A 20,065-nucleotide genomic window follows, 5' to 3' on the forward strand; every position below is an offset into this window, starting at 1 on the left:
AGGGCTCCCTTCTTGTACATGTCCTCTCAAACACAAGTTATCTTCAACTTCTTTCAGTTTAGGGCCCAAACCCCTATTAATTGAATTTATATTAGTTATGAATTTGATGGAAATATGTCAAAAGCATTGTTGAGTCTGACAAAGTTAATGTCATTACAATGACTGTTGTAAGGGATGCATTGAGCCTGTGTCTTGGTGACAGAAAGAAGATGCAGAAAGAAGACTTCCAGAACTTGAGCTTACATCATAAATGTGGCCATAGTAATGGGTGTGGCACATTAGACTTTCAGACTATAGATGTTGAATGTAACAGGTTAGAGCCAGGCAGGTGGAGCAGTCCCTGCAGCTGAACAGCAAACACTATGGTTTCTGCTGCTTTTGGAGGCACATGTGTGAATTCAGCACTTTTGGACACAGCGTTGACTGGGTATTGCCCTAGAAACCATTCTATGATGTGCAGTCAAAAAAGAAAGTAACAATTAAAGGTGCCTTAATCCAGTAGTGTTTGTCCTTTGACATCTGATTCATGTAGCCACTAACACTGTGTGTTAAAATTTTTATGTGAATTTTTCAGAGGACACAATTAAGCTCATATACTAGCATCCTGGAATATTCATATTACATTGTCATCTTCACTATGAGGTTAGTATACTTGTTCTATGATGAGCTAGGTCCTCTCTCCCAAATCCGAAGCATACCACTTGTCATTGTGACATTTCTCTAATGTCACTCAGGATCTCAAGACCTGTCCAATTGGAGGCACAGAATGAGGACTTTCCAATCAGGTGCATATAGAGAAGGAAAGGGGCGGGCTTGAATCATGTTAGGCGGGTCTTTAATTGAAGCTTCTTGTCAGAGATCCTCTTGGAATGATTTCCAGGTTGTCTCCTCTGTTGAGGAGGTTTAGGTAGCTTTGCCACAGCTGCTGTTGCCCTATGAATTCTCAGACTCAAACAGATTACAAGGAGGACTCCGGGCCACCCTAAAACCAAGGACAGAGTAGCAGGTCGGCAACCTGAACGACAAGGGAAGCAGGTTGTAACCTGTGGTTTGTAACTCCCCTCTTTGTTTGTGAATTCTCCTATAGGACACGTGCACAATGGGTCACCTCTTGCTGTGGGGATTGGGGTGGGGCCACCTTCAGTGCCTTCTCGCTCTGTGATCAGGATGTCAGTGCAGGTCACGTGCCTAATGCTCTCCCTAGTTCTAGATTACATGGAGGATCATTGGTTCACGTACACCCAAGCTGCCATCTTCAAGATGGGCCCACCCATTTTGCCCACAGCTATCCAAATATGTGGAAAGAAGTCTTAAATCTAAACACCAACACCCCCAGTCCAACTACTCTAACAATAAGTCCCAAATACCCTCCATCCAGTCCACTTTCCCTAAAATTGACTTCCCCTTTCCACAGCATTATCAACTATGTATTGCTTATGTCTAAAAGACAGTATTGCATCCTTTTTCCTTTTTCAAAGGGTGCTTAGTATTTACCTTTTGTGTGCAATTCACAGGAGAGGAAGGCAGAGAAGACTCAATTGATCGCTTTTTGTTTTTGTCGATCTTATATTGTGGTTCTCTTTTTGTAGGAGGATTGTGGTTTGACCTCAGCACTTCATGCTTGCAAACCAGGCATTCTACCCCTTGAGACACACCACCAGTCCACAGTTGTGTGGTTATTTTGGAGGTGGGGTCTCCCAGACTCTTGAAGGGTTGGTCTGGACACTTAATCCTCTGGATATCAGAGCTCAGCCTTTCACATCCCTAGGATGACAGGTGTACCATCAGTGCCTGCCCACTCAACTTTATAATAATAGCCACTCTGACATCTTTGTACCAATGGCACATAGTGTGCTTTTTCTTACATGACATCCACATGGCTAAATTGTTATGATCAGGCTTTCAAGTAGTCACTGGAGGCTGGGAGCTGGTGGCTCACAGCTGATAGCTAGCTTCTCAGGAAGCAGAAATCAGGAGGATTACAGTTTGAAGCCAGCTCAGGCAAATTATTTGTGAGACCCTAACTGGAAAAAAAATCACAAAAGAATGGTTTTTAGAGTGACTCAAGGACATGGTCCTGAGTTAAAACTCCAGTACTCCTGAAAAAAAAAATGGCACTGGTGGCCTGTGACAAAAGTCAAAGAAAGGGTCTGTGCTCCCTAAATGTCTCTGCACATACAAATGCTACTGCCTCCATACTGAGGTCCTCATGTATGCTGTCTGAACTTGGCAGGACACAATGTTATTTTTCATCTGGGTAACAATAGGAAACATACGTTCCTATTGTGAATAACAATATTCACATATGTTCTTCTCTGAATATTGTTTGTATTGTGATTCCTAGGTTTTTATTATTTTCATATTATTACTTTGATAATGTACATCAGTATCAGTTAATGATGGCTATGACTTCTTACAACTGAGAAGGTTCATACACACACATTTCATGCACATACATACACTAATTTCATACACACACATACACACATTCAGATGAGTTTAGAATTTAAGTGTAGTATTTTTGTTAAAAATTCAATATGTTGACATTTAGATTGATTTGGGGGAAAACTTAAACTTTTGGGGAGTTTTCTCTATATATCTGAGGTATGTAATCCAGTTTTTTATGTGCTTATGTCCATTTTAATTTTATCCTAAATTGACAATTGTTCCTTTTCAAAAAACGTCCATATATGCAACAACACAGGCATGTGACACAATATGAAACTTAGGTGGTGCTAATTCTATTTCTTGTACTGGACATATAAGACCTAGTGTGAAGCTTGGCTTTAGAATTTTCCCCACACTTACATGTTTCCCTCTTATTTATTTTTTAATTTGGTGGTATTTGGTTTGAATTAAGGTCTCATTCTTGCTATGAACCTCCAGCCCTACTTTAGTTGGGAATTTCCAAGATGGGGTTTTGAGAACTCTTTGCCTGGTTGTATTTGGAGACGTTTCTGACCCAGGACATCACAGCTGTCATCAGGTGCCCACAGCTGTCCTGTGTCTGGATCTCTTGGCATTTCTAATGAATAGCAGCCCCTGGAACCTCTCCTGTAGAATTGTCTGAGGCATGGGTTTGGAGTCTCCAAGAGAGCAGATGGATGAATCTCGGGCTATTCACTCACGTTCAAAGGCATGTTGTTTCTGCTTCTTACCTACCATGAGTATCACTACTAAACTTAACATCGAAGTGCAGCTGTCTTTCTCATCCTGAAATTTTTTCTTTGGATGCATACCTATAATTGTGGTTTGGGGATCATCTTGAAGTTCAAAGTTCAGTTTTGTAAAGCATCTTCTGTTTGTTTTCCGACATGGCTGTGTTACAATTTATTCTCCCCAGTAGTATACCAGGGCTCCATTCTTGCTATACTCACGTCATCCTAAACAGGTTATCCTACAATTTCTTATTGTGGAAGAAAAGCAGGAGTTAGCAGGAATTCTGGTTTGAAAGCATGGCATTGTTCTTGCAAAGCAGTCACTCTACTCCTTGAGGCACATCACCAGATCAGGATGATGTGGTCATTTTGCAGGTGGGGTCTCCAAGACTCTCTGGGATTGCTGGTCTGGAAGCAAAATGGTGACAGGAAGGCCTCTGGACGCTTAGCTTATGTCATAAAGTTGGCGATGGTAACGATTGTGACACGTCAGATGGGTGGCATAGAGATGCTGTCCTGTAGCAGGTTAGCACAGGGAAGGTTGGGCCAGTCAGTGCAGTCCTACAGCAGAGTGGTTTGCGAGGCTTCTGAGCCACTTCTGGAATTTCGGGCACAGGAACGACTGGGCATTAGCCCAACAGCTGAAAAAAAGAGCAATTAAAGTGTCCCTTAATCTCGAAATATTGCCCTGGGAAGACATTTTCACTTAGTCGCTAACACTGTGTTTTAAAATCAACATGATTTTTTTCCTGAGGGACACAATTCAGCTCATAGCATATACTAGCCTTCTTCTATAATTCATAACCTGCTATCATCAATACGAGGTCGTACAACTGTTCAGTTTTGAAGGTTGGTCCTCTCTCCGGAAGCTGCAGCAGAGAGTTTGACATTGTGACGTCTTTCAGCTATTGGTTGGTGCGTTCTGATGTCACTCAGGACTTCAATCGCTGTCCAGTGGAGGCACCGCATGAGCACTGTCCAATCAGGCACAGATACAGAGAGGAAAGGGCGGGCTTTTGCGATCTGGGGCGGGTCCTTAACTGAAGCTCGCCATTTACCGCTAGCTTGGAATCGTCTCCAGCTGTGTCCTGTGTCCGGGATGCTCAGGTGGTTTTTCCACATCCGATTTCTCCCTGTGAATTGCAGGACGCAGGGAGACCCTTAGGGAGGACGCGAACACCCCGAAAGGCAAGGACAGTGCGTGCGTGTGGCGTGGTGACGGGGAAGGGAGGGCGTCCGTGACTGCGGGAGTGCTTCTCCCCACCGCGTGCTCCCGAGTCTACAGGCTCGGCTTCCTTTAGGGCAGCTGCGCCGGGGTCCCCTCTGTTCGGCAAGAGTAAGGTCATCCTAAAACCAGGCAGCCTCTTAAGGCTCACCCGCTGGCCTTCCCACTCTGCCATTTCTGACGTCACCTTACCTTGCCTTGTTTCCCCGCAGTCATTTTTCTTAAGTGACGCAGCCACTGTCAGTGTCCAGTAAGCGATGCACCAACCGTCCAGAGCTGAAAGATGCAACCCCTCCCTAACACAGCCGCATTAACCGTGACCTCCTGCACACCTGCCCTGAAGACCACCTCCCTAAAACACCCTGTACAGCCCCATAAATCCCAAGCCTGTTGGAGGGCACTCTGGTCTTTCCCTCTGACTAGAGTCCTCTCTTGTTCATCCTGACATAAACCTGCCTCTGCTGTTGAGCCGAGCCTCCCATTTCTGTCTTCTTTTCTGTTCACCTTTTTCCCGACCCCTCTAGCTGTGGGGCATTGGGGGAGGGCGGCCTTCAGTTTCTTCCGACTGTGAGGAGAGGTCTGGCAGGCAGCTGGGACTGGCGTGTGCCTTGGGCCTCGTGGTCCACGCCTGAAAAATCTAGCTACTGAGGAGGCAGAGATCAGAGGATCACACTTTGAAGCCAGCCCAGGCAAAAAGTTTCTGAGATCCTAACTCTAAAATAACATCAAGAGAAAGTGTTGTTGGAATGACTAAAAGTGAAAGTATTGAGTTGACACCCCACTACCACAAAAGAGTAGTTACTGGAGGACTGTGTCATAGGGCTCTTAAGGGATTTTGCTTCCTCATGTCACTGCACATATACTGATTCTGACCGTATATTGAGGTCTTCGTGGGTGTTGTCTAAGATAGGCAGGACACATGTAAAGTTATTTTTCACCTGGATAACCATCTGAAACTTAGGTTCACATGTGTTGTTCTATCAATACTGTGTGTATTGTGATTCCGTGGTGTTTATTATTTCAATATTATACCTTATAGTGTACATTGGTATCAGGTAATGATGGCTACTCCTATTCTTACAATTGAGAAGTTTCTAGGCTAATTTCATAAACACAGAAAAATACACACATTGACATGATATTAGAATTTCCTTTCTGTTTTTTAATAATTATGTATCTTCACATTTGAACTGATTTTAAGGGAAAAACTAAAACGTAGTGAGTTTTATCTACATACCTGAGGTATGTAACAGTTTTTTTATGTGCCTTTGTCCACTTTATATTATTGTAAAGTCACAGTTTTTCCTTTACAAAACATGGCCACATGCATGTGATACTATGTGAAACTTAGGTGGTGCTAATACTATATGTTATACTGGATATATAAGAACTCGGTGAGGGTGGGCTCGGGCACTTGCCCCACACTTACTTGTTTATCATGCGTCCTAGGCCAGTGCTCTACCTCTTGAGCCACACCTCCAGGCCTGTTTTGAGTTGGGAATTTCCATTATGGTGTATCTTGAACTTTCAGAGTTGTTCTGAACTCTGCCTCCTGAGTAGCTCAGACTATAGACCAGACCAACCATTGCCGTTCTCTTTGGTTTTTGAGATAGGACTTTGCTGTGAATCAGAAAGCACACTATGTAGCTCAGGTACCTGAAACTGGAAACCGCCTATGCCAGCTACCTGAGTGTAGTCACGATGGGTTCCTGGTTCCATATCAGCTTTGGTCAATGTCTTGACTTTGTTTTGTCATTCATATTCAGTTCCACATAGTTTTTTAACCTTCTAGCTGGTACTATGTTTAGAACATGAGTTCATACTTGCTAGGTTAGTACTCTACCACTTGAGCCAGAATCTCTGCCCTCTACATGGACATCCAGTGATTTTTGAATTGAGCTCTATCAATGGCATACTAATGTGATTCCATGGCATATCTGGAAATGTTCCCACGAAGATATTTAATCCATAGTTCATTTGTTGCTGCATATAATCATTGTAGATATGTCTGTTAGTTGAATATTAAGGTCCTGAAGTGTGTTGTCTGAGATTGGCAGGACAGAAAGCTATCAGACCAGTATGATTCCCTGAGGAGCTACTGAAATATCTATTGCATGAGCCAAGAATGGGGGGGGAATTTATGCAAAGTGTTGAATTTCTATTAGTTCTTAAGAAATAGTCACAAACATACCAACTAAAAATACTTTTGTGTGAGGTTAACAATCACATCCTTAAAGGACAAGGACTCCTAAGACACCCTGCAAAATGTACACAGCAGGAAGAGTGAGACAGAACAGGATATCTTAGTTAATTCACAAGAGGTCCCAAGATTCTTGTCTCCAAACATTCATTCCTTCATTTGGTCATCAGACCCTTTCTCTCTACATTCATGTCTTTTCAAAGTTGACTGAGATGAGGAAATGAATTATTGATAAGGGCACTTGCAGTATAGTTGCACTTCTCTGGATTTTGGGTCATTCCACAATCCTGGTTTTAATACTTGTCTTAAAGCTGTACTTGTCACAAGTGACTATTAGAGTACTAACACTGCTCTTCCTTTTATTTTTTTAATTTTTATTTTATTCATCTGTGCATACAATGTTTTGGTCATTTCTCCCCCCTTCCCCCATCCCCTCCCATACCCCCTCACCCTGCTCCCTCGCTTACCCCCCCCCTTACCCCTCACTACCAGGCAGAAACTATTCTCCCCTTATCTCTAATTTTGTTGAAGAGGGAGTATAAGCAATAATAGGAAGGACCAAGGCTTTTTGCTAGTTGAAATAAGGATAGCTATACAGGGAGTTGACTCGCATTGATTTCCTGTACATGTGGGTTACCTTTCGAGTTAATTCTTCTCGAACTAATCTTTTCTCTAGTTCCTGGTCCCCTTCTCCTGTTGGACTTAGTTGCTTTAAAGTATCTGCTTTATTTTCTCTGTGTTGCACTCTTCCTTTTAAATGACTGCTCATCACATTGACCTTGGCTCTTGCCAGAGTAATTAAATATTTTAAAGAGCTTAAGAGCTGATGGCTCACATCTGTAATCCATCCTACAAAGGAGGCAGAGAACAGGAGGATTGCAGCTCAAATCCAGCAGGGACAAATTGTAAGAACCTAGCTTGAAAATACCTAACCCCTACAGAAATAAAAGAATACCAGTGTGGGTACCAGACCGACACTCAAATATGGGATGTCTCTGGGTTCTGTCCTTGGTTTGGCCACTTGAATTATCCACAGTACAGACTTCAACACAATCTGCATTCCTTTGCTACCCACTGGCAAACTTTCACAAATCCAGAATCTCAGACCTTACATGTATTTTCACTTTACACTACTCAGATGGAATCTGCATGTTGCTACTACACTTACTTACCTGTCACAAGTACTGCATGTACCAATCACCAGCACTGCCTTTCCAGAAATTATCAAAGACTTCCATATTAAAGGTATTACTAGAGATTTTAATCACAAGGTGTAATGGATACAAAAAGAAAGATATCAAACTATTTCACAAATTTATTGACAGATATGGCCTCATTCATTTTCATAGTCCAAGGGAGAAGCAATCTTCCAATAAAAAATATCAATTCTTATAGCAGTGTAGGCTTTAAGTGCTAAAGAAATTTCATGACCTTCAACCATATTGTCATATACTTGCAGAAAAAGTCTAAGTGTTTCCTAAAAGACTTTATGAGCTTCTGAAGGCTGTCATTTCTTAGCATACATTTATTTGCTTCATTGTTCCAGAATATCAAGTTTTTAGATGGAATGGTTTCTCTGGAGAGCTCTCTTTCTTGGTTTATCCATATTCAATTTGATCTCATTGTTCTAGTGTTTTTCTGTGACTGTGGGTGTTCTTTACCTTTCTTGTTATAGGGAAAGTACACAACCAGATAAGGGCCCAATGCCCAATTAGCTGAATTTATATTAGTCATGAATTTGAGGGAAATGTGTGGAAACTATTGTCTTATTTACTAGAGTAACAGATTCAATGAGCTCCAGGCTTTGGTGACGAAGAAATGACAGCAAGATGCAGAAAGAAGGCATCTAGAGGCTTAGTTTATGTCATAAATGTGGTCACAGGAATGGATGTGGCATGTTAGATTTTCGGCCTATAGATGGCAATTTGTAGCAGGTTAGCGCCGGGCAAATTGGGGCAGTTCCTGCAGCTAGACAGCAAACGTTGTGCTTTTCACTGGTTGGAGGCACTTGTGTGAATTCTGCACTTTGGGAGACAGCCCAGGCTGAGCATTAGCCCAACAACCAGTCTTTTAGGTGAAGCCAAAAAAAGAAAAGGAGAATTTCAAGGTGCCTAAATCCAGTAGTATTTCTGCATTGATATCTGTTTCAAGAACCTGCTAATACTGCATGTTAAAAAATCAATGTGAATTTGTTGGGGGTGATACAGTTCAGCTCCTAACATATAGTAGCCTTCTTCTATAATTCATAATCTGCTAGCATCTTCAGTAAGAGGTAAGTACACCTCTTCTATGAAGAACAAGGTCCTCCCTCCCAAAACCGTAGCATAGAATTTGGGAATATGAGGTTTCTCTGCTATGCAGCTTGGATTGGTGTAATCCAATGTCACTCAGGGTCTCAAACCCTGTCCAATTGGATGTACGGCTAAAAAGATTACCCAATCAGGCAAAGACACTGTGGGAAAGGGCAGGCTTGAATCATGTTGGGCGGGTCTTTAACTGAAGCTTTCTACAAAAGATCATAGGGTAATCATCTCCAGGCAACTCCTCCATTGAGGATGTTCAGGTGGCGTTGCCACAGTGTCTGTCGCCCTGTGAATTGTCAGACTCAAGCAGATTATAGGGAGGACATAGGGCACCCTAAACCCAACAATAGGGCATGCAGGTCAGTGTCCTGAAGGGAAGGATGGCAGTTTGTAACTGCTCATTTGCATCTCCCCACTATGTGTTCCTTACGCGTCCTACAGGGCAGCTGGACCCGGCGTTGCCTCTAGGTTTGGGGTTGGGCAGGGCGACCTTCGGTGCCTTCTGGCTGTGGGAGGGGGCTGTCAGGACAGAGCCCTTGCCTAATGCTCTCCCTACTTATAGATGATGGGGAAGTGTGTGGATGTGCGGCTATGGTAGGATCAGTGGTTCAGGCACAACCCGGGCTGCCTTCCTCCTGTTGGTCCCACCTGTTTCTCCCCCAGCTTTCCAAATATGTAGAAAGCATTCTTCAATCCAAACACGACCTCCCCCAGTCCAGCACCTCTTTCATCTAACAATAAATCCCTATATATCCTCCTCCCAGCCCGCATTCTGGCAGCAGCCCACATACTGATTTCCCCTTTCCACAGCATTATGAAGCATTTGTTGCTCAATATACGTTCTAACAGACAGTATTTATCCTTTTTTCTTTTTCAAGCGTGCTTAATATTTTTCTGTTTGTGCACATTTCAGAGGAGAGGAAAGCACAGAAGAATCACTTGACCCCTTTGGGGTTTTGTTATTTTCAATTGTGCTTCTCTTTTAGTAGGAGGACTGTGGTTTGACCTCAGGGCTTCATGGTTGCAAAAGCAACAACTCTTCCCATTGAGCAACATCAGCAGTTCACATTGCTGTGGTTATATTGATGTGGGGTCTCCCAGGCTCCCTGGGAGGTCTGGTTTGGAAAGTTAATCCTCCTGATCTCAGTCCTTAGCCTTTCAAAAAACTAGGATTACATTGGTGTGTCACAGATGCCTGGCCTCTCAACTTCTTAATAATACCCATTCTGACCTCTGTTCTGAATGCAGGAGGTCTGCTGTGTTGTACAGTATATCCACAAGGCAAATTTGTTATAATCCATGTTTTCAGGTAGTCACTGTAGACTGGGTGCTGGTGGCTGATGCCTGTATTCCTGGCTTCTCAGGAGGCAGAGATCAGGATGATAACAGTGTGAAGGCAGCCCAGGCAAATAGATGGTGATATGCTAACTCATAAAAACTCATCACAAAAAAGCATTGTTGGAATGACTCAAGTTGGCTGTCCTGAGTTCGAACCCCAGTCCTCAGGAAATAAAAAGAAGTCACTGGAGGACTGTGCCATAGATCTTTGAAGGGATCTGTACTTCCTAAATGTCTCTGCATATATAAATGCTACACTGTGTATTTTGCTGTCCTCATCTGTGTTGTCTGAGATTGGAAGATTATATTGAATGTTATTTTTCACAAGGTTATCAATAGGAAACTTACATGCACATACACTCTTCCATGATTGTTGTGTATGCTATGATTCCTTGGTGTTTAATATTTCAATATTATACCTTAGCAATATACATTAGTGTCAGGTTATGATGGCTACTCTTATTCTTACAATTGAGAAGTTTTTTGGCTTCTAACATCATACACATGCACACACACATGCACACACACACACTCATTCAGGTGAGTTTCAAATTTGATTTTAGTTTCTTCATTAAAAATTATGCATATTGATATTTGGATTGATTTTGGTGGAAAACCTTAAGCTCAGGATGCGTTTTCTCTACAAACGTGAGGTATGTATCTCATTGTTTTTATGTGCACTTATATTTTTTATTTAATATTAAATTCACAATTTTCCTTTACAAACCATGTCCACATGTGAAGCAACATATGTGTGAAATTTACCTTAGTGAAATTTATGTGGTGTTAACACTATTTGCATTTCTGTATATATAAAACCTAGTGTGAGGCTAGGCTCTTAAGGTGCCCCACACATTCTTGTTTGACTCTTCCTTTTTATTATTATTTTGGTTGGGCTGTTTTGAACTCTGGGACTCATACTTGCTAGATAGGCACTTTACCTCTTGATCAACTCTGCCAGTCCCATTTTGCCTTGGGTATTTCTGAGATATTGTTTCCTGAACTATTTGCCTGGACTTCCATACAACCATGATCATCCTGATCTCTTCTCCTGAGCAACTAGGATTATGGTGGTGAGCCACCATTGCCATGCTTCTCTGTTGTTTGAGACAAAATCTTTGTATGTACCCCAACCACCATTGAAACACACTTATATTACAGTATTGATACAGCTCTGTCTTTGATATGCCTGCTCCTAACACTAGAACTTGCTCCTATTGGGGTAATTAAATATTTGAAGGGACAGGGCACTGGTGACGCCCACTGGTGATCCTAGCTACTTGGAATGCAGAGATCAGAGGAATCACAGTTCAAGTAAGCTGGAGCAAATAGTTGGTAAGATTAGTCTTCAAAATGCCTAAACACAAAAGCAGTAGTAGAGGGATTAATGTGGTAGAGCACTTGCTGACCAAATATGGGGCCTGAGTCCAAACCCCAGTATTGCTTTAAAAAATATTTTGAAGGGATCCCAGTACACTAATTGGCCAGGAGTACCACATTCTATTTTTAGAGTTTATATAAATAGTATAATATGTGTTATAATCCTGCTTTCTTTCAACATTTGAAATTGTGTAACATCTTGGAAAGAGGGTACCTACATGATTCTGAAAAATCCTAGGGAGTGACTGATCAGGGAGTCTCTAATGCACTAACTCTTTTAAAACACTCTAATTGATTATACTGAGAAGTCATGAAACTGGTGACTGGTTTCTGGAGCATAGCCATGTCTGTTTGGGGACAACCAGGTAGGGTACTAATGCCTTCTGGCTGACTGATGATCAGTCATTTTTAGGTCTCCATGCAGATCAATGTGAGACCATTGGTATCCCAGTCTCCTTGGACCAATAGCAGGTGTACCACATCATCAACCATGACCTGTGCCTGTGTGAGAATGAGAATGGGTGCAGAAGATCTCCACAGGCAACATTTAGTGAGTATCAGGATTGGACCAAGACCCACATTCAAATATTGGGACTCTTATGGACTCTGCCCTTGGGTTTAACCACTTGAATGACACACAGTCCAGATTCCTCCAAAATCTGCTTTGCTTTACTACCAACTGGCAACTTTCACAAATCCAAACTCTGAGATCTTATATTTATTTTCACTTTACAATAGTCAAAAGGAATCTGCATGATGCTACTGTTCTTACCTGTTTTGCTTACCTGTCCCAAGTACCCCATGTACTGTTCACCTGCACTGCTGTTCCAGAACTTATGCAAGATTTACAAATCAACAGTCTAAGCAGAGAAATTCACAAAGGAGTGATGGTTGCATGAAAAGATATCAAACAGTTTCACAAATTTATTGACAGCTGTGGCCTCATTCAGGTTCATACTCCAAGAGAGAAGCAATATTCAAATAGGAACTATCTTTCCTTTTTTGATTATTTGCTTTACTGAAGTTGGAACTCAAGGGTCCACAACTTTGCCACTCAACTAGCACTATTTGTGTGTTGGGAAAGTAGGAGATATGGTCTCCAGAACTGTTTGCCAGAGATGGAATCGAACCGCACTGGCCGGAGTATCTAGGATTACAGGTGTGGGCCACAGGTTGGAAAGAGAGTGGGTGCAGAAGATCTCCACAGGCAGCAATTAAGGAATAGCAGAGTGGGGCCAGGACACACTTTCAAATATTGGGCTCTTGTGGACTCTGTCCTTGGGTTTAACCACTTGAATGACACACAGTCCAGATTCCAACAAAATCTGCCTTTCTTTACAATGGACTGGCAACTGGCACAGATCCAAAATAACAGATCATATATTTATTTTCACTTTGCACTGGTTTGAACTCAGGGCCTCAAACTTGCTACTCAGGTGCTTTACGACTTGAACAACTTGGCCAGCCCTGTTGTGTATTGGGTATTTTCAAGTAAGGTCCTGAAAACTCTTTGTCCTCCTGGGCTCAAACTGTGATTCTCCTGATCTGTGCCTCCTCACTAGCTAGGATGATGGGCCTGACCCATTGGCACCCTGCCAGTTTATTTGTGTTTTGCGATAAGGTCATGCTGTGTAGCCCATACTATCCTTGAACACACCATGAAGCTAGTGATCCTCCTAACTCCATTTCTGGAGTGTTGGGTATACAGGCTCTGGCTCCATGTTTGTATTGGTAAAATCTTACGTCACACATTCAGTTCTACACAGTTTTGATGTCTTTGGGTTTTACTGGGGTTTGAACTGGAGCTCACACTTCCTATGCCAGCAAGTACTCTACCACTTGAGCAGGTCCCAGGTCCCCTTCCCTCTACACAGCATCCACTGATTTTGTAGTGAGATCTATCCATGAAAAAAACACATGTATCTGTGGTATGTATGTAAATTTCCCCACAAAGACATGGAACACATAGTTCTTCAGTTGTTGGATATGGAACATTTTGGTTATTTCTGCTGGTTGCTTATGGAGGCCATTAGTTGTGTTGCCTGATATTGGCAAGGCATAAAATTTCAAACCAGTATGAAGACCTGAAAGTCTACTGAAATTTCCACGCTGAGATCCTGGGGTGTGGGGTATTTTTGGAAAGTATTGTATTTCTGTTATATAAGAAATAGCTACAAACTTATCCACTCAAAACACTACTGGGTGAGGTTCACAGTAAATCTGCAAAATTCACTTACTACCCAGGCACCGGTGTCTCAAAGGATCACAGTTCAAATACAATTGAGCAAATAGTTCATGAGACTCGATGTGAAAAAAAAACCCATCACACACAAAAGAGGATTGATCTGCCATCCTCCTCATCTCTGCAAAGCACTCAATTATAAGCACAAAAAAACAGTGCCCTGCAAGAAATGAACTTTTGATGAGGCACATAACATAAATTTAGCATCCCTCTGGGCTGAAGTTCATGAAAGTAGAATGTGCTGCACGATTATCTGTTATTTCTCTTTCAAATAAGTATCTTAAAGCTGTACTCTTAAAACAATGAATGTTAAGTGCTGACATTTCTTCTTCTTTGAAATGCCTGCTTATAGCAGTTGAGCTTTATATCTTTCAAGGAAATTAAATATTTCAAGGTATTGCCCCACACTAAGTGACCAGATGTAGCTCATTCCATTTTTTAGATTTTATACAAACAATACAATAACCTTCCATTCAGATTGAAATTCTGTTCCATTTTGGAACAAGTGTGCCTGCATGATTCCCCCAAATTTGTAGGGATTCTACAACACACTGCTTGGGAACAGTTTCTAAATATTGTCCCTAATTGCTACATGAGCCCATTATATATGATTATGCTGAGAAGTCATGAAACTGGCCTCTGGTTTTTCCTAAAGCAAATTTAATTGTGCACTACTAACAATAATGAAAAAATATTTTGTCATCCTAACAGAACAAGTTATTAATAAGTATTGGGGACCAGTTTGTCTACTCAGATGTTGACCCAGACACCACAGGCTATAATTTGTCTTCCTCCCAGATTGAAGATGTAAGCATGAGCTCCTATGGACTTGACCTTGTTGAAGAATTTTTAACGGCTATGTCCTTTTGGAGGCAACCAGGCACCATGTTGGTGTCTCCTCGTCTGACTCTGAGGTACTCCTGAACAGCTCCATGCAGATCATGGAGAAGTCATTTGATAAACCTCTCCTTGGACCAGTAGCAAGTGCACCATTCCATGGGCAATGACCTCTGACTCTATGGGATGAGAATGGGTGCAGAAGGGTCTTCACTAGCCTGGAACCAAGACCCAAATTCAAACGTGGAGGTACCTGTTTGCTTTGCCTTTGGTCTTTATCACTCATGTGACCCCCAGTACAGGCTCCAAAGGGATCTGGTCTCTTTTACTATCCACTGGCAAATTTTCAGGAGTGCAAAATCACAGTTCTCATGTTTATTTTCACTTTTCTCTAGTCCCAAAAAATCTTCATGTTGCTATAGGTAACTAAATAATTGCCTGTTCCAAGTAATTCATGTGTCAGTCAACTCCCTGCCCATCCAGAATTTACACAAGACTTACAAATCAGCAGCCTTACTCTTGTAGGCTCCTGCAGTCTCTGATTAGAAGATTCCCACATTCTTTGTGTCCCATATGGAAACATCCTGGCTGGACATGTGCATGTAGGAAGGGAGGTAATAGAGTTTATTAAACATAAAGTAAAGGAGTTACAAAGGCCATGATGTGACTAGGTGACAAGAGAGAAAGCATCTTCCTCTCTAGCTGCTTTTAAAACCTTCACTAGCTGGGTGACAGTGGCTCACACATATCATCTTAGCTACTCATGAGGGAGAGATCAGGAGGATCACGTTTTGAAGTCAGCCTGGGCAAAATACTTCAGACCCTGTCTAGAAAAAAGCCATCACAGAAAAGGGTTCTGGAGTGGTTCAAGGTGTAGGCCCTGAGGTTAATCCCCAGAACCAGCAAAAAGAAAAAAAGAAGACAAGAAAACCTACTTTAGCTTGGTGATTACCAACCACCAGTAATCAATGGATGGGGAGGGTCATTGGTAGTCCCCTGATGAAATGAGGGTGGTGTGAATAGTCTGCATGCCAGGGTGTGAATAACCTATACACATTTGCAATTGAAAATAAGGCTGAAAGAAAGAGAACTTTCAACCTGAAATGCAATATTAAGTCATGTATGTTTTAAGAGTCCCAAACTTTTCTTATTAGCCAGCCACATTACAGGAGAGATTTTTTTCAGAAGGAGTTATGGTTACACAAAAAGAATAGCAAACTATTTCACACATTTATTGATAGCATGTCATCTCACACAACATATCACTCTAGCCCCATCAGCAGCTGTGGCCTCATCCATGTTCATAGTTCAAGGAAGAAGCAATATTCCAATAGGAAATACCATATCTTATTACAGGGCAGGCTTTCAATGGTAGAGAAATTTGATGTCATTCAACTCTGTTCTCATGTATTTCCTACAGAAGAATATCCTATGTGTCTCCTAAAAGGCTCTATGAGCTTCTGAGTGTTGTCATTTACTACCACAAAATTATTTTCCTCATAATTCTGGAAGATAAAGATTTTGCATGGCATGGTTTCTCCTGAGATCTCTCTCCTAGTTTGTACATTGTCCACGTGGTTTATACATTGTCATGTTGATCTCTGTGTTCCTGTTGTGTCTCTGTGACTGTCCACGTCATTTTGTTTCCTGTTTTAAGGAAAGTGAACGAATCAGATTACCCAAACACACACACACACACACACACACACACACACACACACACACTTACTTAAGAGATTAATATTAGTTATGAATTTCAGGGGAATACACCCAAACAGTTGTCCAGTCTTATGTAGTATTGTAACTAAATGCAATGAGTTCAGATCCTGGTGACGAAGAAAGATCAATATGTCAACAGGAATGATTCTGGATGCTCACCTTAAGAGCTAAATGTGGCCATAGTAACTGGTGTGGCACGTTAGACTTTCAGCCTATAGATGGCGCCATGCAGCAGGGTAGCCCAGGCGAGTTGGTCAGGTGTGCAGCCGGGCAGCAGTGTGGTTTGCGCTGCTTTGGGAGGCACTGGTGTGGATGCTGGAATTTCGGCCGCACGGGTGGCTCGGCCATGGTACAACAGCCAGTCTTTACCTGCGGTCAAAAGGAAAAAACAGTTCAGATAGCTGTATTCGAGGAGTGTTGCTCCTATAATGCACATGTGTTAGAAAATCAAAGTGAGTTTTTCAGAAGGGATGCAATTCAGCTCGTAGCATGTGCTAGCCTCCTGCTCTAATTCATAATCCGCTATCATCTTCAATAACAGGATAGAACACCTGTTCTGTGATGAAACTAGGTCCTCCCACCAGAAGCTGTAGCAAGGCACTTGTCATTGTGACCTCACTCATCTATGCAGCTATGGATTCGTGTGATCTAATGTCACTCACGGCCTCAAGACAAATCCAATAAGTGCCACCTATGAGAACTGCACAATCACAGAAAAGGGCGGGTTTTCTGATATTGCTCAGCGAGGGGGAGCTTGACTTTAACTGAAGCGCACCATCTGCTGCCATCCTCAATTCTCTCCAGATTGTTTCCTCTACTCAGGATGTTCAAGTGGATTTGCGACAGTATCTGTGGCCCTGTGAAATATCAGACTGAGATAGATCCATAGGGAGGACGCTGGGCACCCAAACACAAGGACAGCGGGTATGGGTCAGCATCCAGATGAGGAGGAAAGGAGGCTGTTTGTAATCTGCGGGAGTACATGTCCCCACCATGTGCTTCCGAGTGTACAGTCCTGGTGCCTCCATTAAAGCAGCAAGCATGGGGAAACTAGTGCGGATTCGGAGGTGTTATTATTTGATAATGCTGTGGAAAGGGGAAGTTGGTGTAAGTATTTATGATTAAAGGAAAGAGGCAGTGGACTGGGTAGTGTTTGGATTTAAGACTGCTTTCCACATATTTGGAAATCTGGGGGCAAAAGGGGTGGGCCCAACAGGAGGAAGGCAACCTAGAGTGTGCATGAACACAGATCCTACCATCTCCACATGCCCGCTCACCTCCATGTAGTCAACAAGTAGGGAGAGCGTTAGGCACGCGCCCTGTCCCAACAGCCTCCTCCCACAGCCAGAAGGCACTAAAGGTCGCGTCCCCAACTGCCAAATCCAGAGGCAACCATGGTCCAGCTGCCCTACAGGATGACTCACGAACACAGTGGGAGATGCAAAACTCCAGTTACAAACTGCCTCCCGTGCCCAGCAGGACACTGACCTGCATATTCTATGCTTGGTTTTAGTGTGCCCAGCTTTCTCCCTGTAATCTGCTTGAATATGAGAATTCTCAGAGGTACCTAGGTTGTGGAAAGAAACCTGAACATCCTCAACAGAGGAGACAGCCTGGAGAGAATTCCCAGATGCTCTCTGACAGTGAGTTTCCGTTAAAAACCTGCCAACATCATTCAAGCCTGCCATTTCCCTTGGTAGCTATGTCTAACTGGACACTCAGCATGCTGTGCCTCCAATTGGACAGGGTTTGAGGCTCTGAGTGACATTAGATTGTACCAATCCATAGCTGCATAGCTGAATAAGGTCACAATGACAATTTTTATGCTGCAGCTTTGTCGGGAATGATCTAGTTCATCACAGCAGAAGTGTACTACCTCGCTTTGCAGATCATAGCAGAATGTGAATTATAAAGGAGGTTGGTATATGTTATGAGTGGAATTGTGCCCTCCCTAGAAAAATTCACCTTAATTTTTGTACACACTGTTAGTGGCTAAGTGAAACAGGTGTCAAAGGAGCAATGCTACTTGATTAAGAAACTTTGAAATTGCCATTTTCTCTCTTGGCTGCATGTCAAAGACAGCTAGTTGGCTAATGCAAAGCCAGTGCTGGGGCCAAAACTGCAGAATTCACATAAGTACACCCAAAAGCAGCACAAACCACACTGCTTCCTGCCATCCATAGGCCAAAAGTCTAAGGTACCAAACCCATTGATATTGCCACAATTTCAGTGACTATGGACAAATACATGAATGTAGAGAGAATGACTGATGACCAGGTCATGTAAAAATGTTTGGAGACCAGAATCATGAGCACTTCTAATAAATTGAAAAATGTAACCTGTGCCGTCTCATTCTTCCTGCTCTATACATTATGCATGGTGTTTTAGGTGTCAGTGATCTTTAAGGACGTGACTTTATACCTCACAAGGTGTGTTTTAACCAGGTGTTTGTGGCTATTTCTTAAATGTTAATAGAAACCCAATGGTTTCCAAAAATGCACCCCACACTTAGCCTTGGAATGGAGTTTTCAGTATTCCTTCAGGTCATCACACTTGTTTGACAGCTTTCTGTCCACCCATCCCAGAAAACACACATCAGAACCTCAATATGCAACCAACAGACATATCTACAGTGATGAACATCAGGCAACAAATGAACTATGGGTTCTATGGCTTCAAGGGAACATTTTCAGGAATTCCATGGAATCATATCAATATGCCACACATAGGGCTCAACTGAAAAATCACTTTATGTCCACGTGGAGGGCAGAGGAGCTTACACAAGTGGTAGAGTACTTGCCTAGCAAGTATGAGCTCAGGTTCAAACCAAAGTTCCATCCAAAGACATCAAAAACTGTGTAGAACTGAGTGTGAGTGACAAAACAAGGTCGTGACTTTGACTAAAGCTGATATGGAGCAGGGACTTGTCATCATCACACTCAGTATCTGAGGTAGGAGGATCACTATTTTCAGGTAACTTACTGACATATGTGTTTTGCTATACCCTGGATTACATGAAAGATCCTGTCTCAAAAACCAAAGTAGAATGCCAATATGGGTCAGGCCTATAATCATAGCTATGGAAGAGGCAGAGTTCGGGATGAACAAAGTTGGAGGCCAGTCCAGGCAAATAGTTTATGTAAGTCCATCTTGGAAATACTCAACTGAAAACAGGGTTGGAGGTGTGACTCAAGAGTTCAAGCACCTGCTTAGCAAGTCTGTTGCCCTGAGTTCAAACACAAGTACCACCATAATAAAAAAAATTAAATAAAGTAGTAAGTTTAGGGCAAGTTCTAGAGCCCAGCCTCTCTCTAGGTCTTATACATCCAGTAGAACAACAAATAGTATTAGCACCACCTAACATGCATGTGTTGTTTCACATTGGGACATGTTTCAAAGGAAATATGGTGAATTTAGGATAAAATAAAACTGTAAAAAGGCACAAAAAAACCAGGGTTCCATATCTCATGTATGTAGAAAAAACATCACAAGTTTAAGTTTTCCCCCCAAAATCAATCTAAATGTCAACATATTTAACTTTTATTAAAGAAACTAAAATCAAATTCTAAACTCATCTGAATGTGTGTGTATGTATGAAATTAGCCTAGAAACTTCTTCATTGTAAGAATAGAAGTAGCCATCATTGCCTGACACTAATGTACA

At 42.2% G+C, this 20,065-nt stretch overlaps 1 long non-coding RNA gene across 3 annotated transcripts in view; it reads left to right on the forward strand.

The window, feature by feature from the left end:
* The first annotated feature begins 4,197 nt into the window (after positions 1-4,197).
* Positions 4,198-20,065, forward strand: part of LOC141416836 (uncharacterized) — an 88,462-nt gene continuing 72,594 nt past the window's right edge. For all 3 annotated transcript variants that reach the window (XR_012441411.1, XR_012441410.1, XR_012441412.1), the window contains exon 1: positions 4,198-4,346. This is a non-coding gene — a long non-coding RNA (uncharacterized lncRNA). The remainder of the gene's footprint in view (positions 4,347-20,065) is intronic.

This window comes from Castor canadensis, chromosome 14 (assembly GCF_047511655.1).
Source record: "Castor canadensis chromosome 14, mCasCan1.hap1v2, whole genome shotgun sequence".
Lineage (NCBI taxonomy): Eukaryota > Metazoa > Chordata > Mammalia > Rodentia > Castoridae > Castor > Castor canadensis.